The following is a 5,109-nucleotide window of genomic DNA, read 5'->3' on the forward strand; positions in this document are numbered from 1 at the left end:
AGGATAGAAGGAGAATTGATGCCTTTGAGTTGTGGTATTGGAGAAGAGTATTGAATATACCATGGACTGCTAAGAGAACAAATGGGTTCATCCTGGAGAGGGTTTAAACAAGGCTGCCCCTTGGAGGCAAGAATACTGAAGCTTCATCTGACATATTTTGAACATGTTGCAAGAAGGGACAGGTCCTTGAAGAGAGACATCATGCTTGGGAGAGTGAAGGGACAGCGCAGGAGGGGAAGACCCTTGAGATGGATTGACTCCGTGACTGGGGTAATTGGGGAAGGTGTGTCAGAGACAATAAGATTAGCACAAGATGGAGCTGGGTTCAGAGCTGTTGTACACAGGCGACTTGATGGGGCATAACAACAACCACTACCACCTAGATTTTCATCTTAATTATATATGCTCATGTGCTTTATTCTACAACTTTATTATATTTTTTTAAAAAGATATTTGATACGTGAGCTTATTTATTTGCCACACAGAAAATTCTATTTCTGACTGGATGCGGATTTGGAGGTAGAAGCTCTCAGAGAGGACAGCCTCCATCTCTTGGTGATCTGCTCCTGGTGTTTTTCTTTGGCTCCTTCATTCTCTTGGCCAAAAGCTTTGTGTACTCTGCAGCCTCCTCATTCTTCTTAGTGCACTGTTTCTTCAGCGAAATGTGCCGGTGCTTGTGCTGCAGGACACAAGGAGTAACAAAATTCTTAATCTTGGAAGCTTTGATCCTGGGTTTCTTGCCTTCTTTGTTCAGTGGCTTTCTCACAACATATTGACGGACATCATCTTCCTTGGAGAGGTTGAAGAGTTTGCGAATTCTGCTAGCTCTCTTGGGCCCCAGGCGATGAGGCACAGTGGTATCAGTCAGTCCTGGGATATCCTTCTTTCCTTCCTTGACAATAACCAAGTTGAGAGCACGCAGATTGGCATCCACTGTGCAACCCTTGCACTTTCTCTCTCGAGTTCTTGATGGGCTGTAACAAAAGTGCCCCTTACTCAGCAGCAGGTGAACTCAGCGGTGGGTCAAGACACCCTGCTTCATGGGAAAACCTTGCTTGTCGTTTCCACCCCTGATCCGGACAACATATCCCTTCCAATCATCACCGAGAGAATTAGGAGCAACTTCCGTGGCCATTCGCTTCTCATATAATGTACGACGTGTGCGTTCATTGTCCACTTCAACAAGTTTTGGCAGCCAGTTGTTGGGAAAGAGATGTTCAGCTTCATAGTGAAGCAGCCAAATGACCCAGCGGCGCCACGAAAAAGAGTATAACTTTACTCTTTAAAAAAAGATAAAAACTGGCCCTTGGGCGCTTTCCTGCCCTCCTTTCCTCATTTGATCTTCATCACTGAACTGCTTGTTGTCATGTGTGAAGGGACAGAGATGGAAGAGGAGAGAACCCCAAGAGGAAGCTTCAAGCGGAACCTTAATTAACAGGATTTGGAGTGAAGTGGGGAGGGGAAGAGCTGGAGCATGCAGGGGAATGTGAGGCAAAGACAAGGCCAGGAAGGATCTAGAAGAGTGTTGACAAATGGAAATGTAATTTGAGCCACAAATGCCAAGCACATATGGAATTTAAAATGCTTTACTAGCCATATTTTTCAGAAGCTCTGCTAATCCAAAGGTGGCCTTCTTTAGTGGTTCAAATCCACTAGGCACTCTTCAAGAGAAGCATGGGCCATCTCCTCCCCTGCGGTGGATTTACTGCCTCTGTAAACCTGCTGGAGGGTTCGCTGCAGGTAGATTCTGACTTTACGTGTGCAACAAATATTCAAAGAACAAATGTCAGTCATAGTATACAAACGATGAAATGCAAGCTGAGATTCACTTAAATTTTTCTTTATTTTCTTTTTTTAATGGAGATTTTAGTGTAACAATTAACTCTTTCTAAAGAACACACTACCATAGCCCAGATAAGGGGAACTGAAGCCCTGAGATGTGGCATCAGTGAGTTAGGAAGGTAAGGGCATACTTGAAAGTGACTTAAACGATCAAAAAGTGACTTAAATGATCAAAACCAGTTAAAAATGGGACATAAAGAAAAAAATTCAAGGACAAATCCTAGGTTGTCCACTTGAGGGTTAAATAGCGCATATTTACTGACTGTTGTGGAATCCAGAGACTAGAGCATAGGTATTTTGGGGGCAGGGGTGTGAGGACAAAAGAACAAAGGATTCAGTTCCTCTGGTAGAGTTGAAATGTGAGACTTTAGAGAGCCACCCCCTAGAGATCCAGATCTGGGAATCATGACTGTAGCCAAGCAGTTGAAACCATGAGAGAGTGGAGATCACCCCTGGAGAATGTCTTAGGAGATGAGCAGGGCCTATCAGATGGAATCCTGGGGCAGAAGAATCCAGAAGATCTATAAATGGAAAGGGAGAGGTAACAGGCTAGCCAAGGGAGAATGACAGAGCAGAAGTCAAGAAAATAGAGCTTATAATAATAGAAATCTAGCAATGGGGTGCTATAGACAGAGGTCACGTAAAGATTTGGATAGAAGGTAGCCCACTGGGGTTAACCATATGGAAGTCACTGGAGAGCAGTTGAAGGGAAGTGCTGGAGTGAAGTGTAGAGCCAGACTGTGGGAGGAGTGGGCAGGATGAGGGTCAACTCATTCTAGAAATGTGACTGCCCATGAAGAGAAAGAAGCAAACACCATGGGAAGCAGAGAGAGAACATTGAGACGAGTTTTGTTGTTATGATTTTTTGTTTCAAAAATGGAAGAGGTTGACTGTTTGGGGCTTTATTTCTCATTTTCTAATTTGTTTTTGTTAAATGGCACTTTGAGCCTGATCTGAAGATAAAAAAACAAGAACTACATCTAACGCAAAAGACCACCTGAAGCCCAGGGCCAAAGCAGACACAGAAGTCTTCCTTCTTCGGTCAAGTCGTTGGTGAAAACTGTTACCTTCTGCATGTTAGCATTATAGCAGACCTGCTGTTTTCATCACTGGGTGAGAATTATTGATGTTTACTGTGTACTGTTAAGTTGGAACCTACTCATAGTTGACTTTCCAGTGGGTTTACAGAGGCAGTAAATTGCATTGCCTATCCTTCACCCACAGACCAGCAGGTTGAACTGAACTGTGTGTCTTAAGCACAGATTCTTACCACTAGGCCACCAAAGTGTTATAATGCTGTAGGTTGTTGTTGTTGTTGTTAAGTGCCATCGAGTCACAGGCGACTTATAGCAACCCTATGAAGAAGGAGAGGCCTCGACGCTTGGGTGCCTTTCATCCTCTCTCCAGGTTCATAGGATTTCCAGAGGCAAGCTATTATGGAAGTGGAGGCCACTCCTCCTTCCACTGCTTGTTTTAATCGGGGAGCTCCACCCCACTCTCTCTCTGCATTGGGTAGCCAGTCATTAACGCATTTGACACATCCGTGTCACAGTGTTCAGCCTCACAATGCTGTAGGTAGCTTTACAAAATAGTTTCTATTGCAAAACAGGAATTATTTTAGAGGATTAAATATAACAACATGTGTGGGCAATGATATCTTCAAGCATTTTCATCATCTCCCTAAAATGTTACATTTTTAATTTCTACATTTTACATGGAAAAATCATTAAAATATAAATCTATTCATTCACTCATAAGCCTGGGGGAAGCATATATACACCTCTGATCTTGCAATGAGCACATAACAAATTTAGTCTTACAATGAGGAACACCCTGTACAGAACAAGCACAAGGCCACTTACTTGGATCGTCATAGGGCATTACCACTACAGGGTCTCTACAGGCCAAAAAATGAACTTAACAAATATTTAGAGTGGACTTGGCTCAGGAAGAATGACAGTACCAAACTCACAGTAAAGTGTTATTAATAAGCATGTATTCATAGTTCCCACTTATGAATTTATAATTAGTATGTAGCTTCTTAGCACTCCTTGTCATTAGGCCACCAGAGCTCCCTTTCAATAGCTTCTCAATAAACTGAGGTATTTGTCTTCATTGTTATTCCATAATGACAAGTGTCTGTGCAGGGTCATGGGCAGTCATTTGTGCAGTTATTGAATAAGGAAAATTGTGTATCTCCCTTATGACAGACACTGTCTCAAAAGAGGGAAAAACTCTCGAAGCACACAGTATTGATGTCTCTCAGGCCAGGGACCGCTCTCTTCTAGACAGAGCTGGAAAAACACAGTCAAATTCATAGAACTTTGGTCCACTTTTCATTCTCCTCACAGGCCATCTACTTGTTACCTATACTTTCTTTATTCCATGTTATCATTCCTGATGATGTTGTAACCTTCACATTCAGTCCAAAAGCCTTCTGATTTCTAATGCTACAACACATCCAGATTTTTAAACTGATTTCTGGAGAGAGCTGGTTTTCTTGAGTTGTGTACAGCAGATGTTATTAATCTATACATCCACAGATAATGCTACCTCATTTGACTTATGTTGATTTATAGATTTTGAAGCTGGAGTAAGAATGTACTGTGTTGTGAGCTCCTCAGGTAATGAATAGGGAAGATCCAAAGATTTTTTACTCTGCACATAGCAGCTTCACATTGATTACTGAAGAAACTATCTTGCATATTAGGAGACGCCATCCTTATTCAGATTCAAAGCAAAAATCACATCTTTATTGCATTATTTCTTATCTTTTCTATGAAGCAGTTAATGTCAACTGCATTAACATTGAACAAGACACTGGTTTCAATCTGTAAGTGGAATTAGCCATTTCAAAGAGACACTACATTCATAAAAGGGTCCACATGACCATATTCATGTATCTTTGTCTAGATTATCACATAGTAATAATTACACTTCTAGCTAATATGTATTGAATCTTTTTTGTAAGCTAGTCAGTTTTAAGCACTTTTATAGAAATTAGCATAAAACTTACCATTTATTCAGTAAATACTCAAAACTTGATGTATATTATTATTGTTGTTATGTGCTGTCAAGACACTTGCGACTCATAGTGACCTTATGTACAACAGCCCTAAACTCTGCTCTGTCCTGTGCCAATCACACCATCTCTGACACTCCCATCCTGATTATCCCAGTCACTGAATCAATCCACCTCATAGAGGGCCTTCCCCTCCTGCGCTGTCCCTCCACCCTACCAAGCATGATGTCCTTCTCCAAGGACCG

The sequence above is a fragment of the Elephantulus edwardii genome, unplaced genomic scaffold (genome assembly GCF_000299155.1).
Source record: "Elephantulus edwardii isolate Elephantulus edwardi_28Jun2011 unplaced genomic scaffold, EleEdw1.0 scaffold00032, whole genome shotgun sequence".
Taxonomy (NCBI): Eukaryota; Metazoa; Chordata; class Mammalia; order Macroscelidea; family Macroscelididae; genus Elephantulus; species Elephantulus edwardii.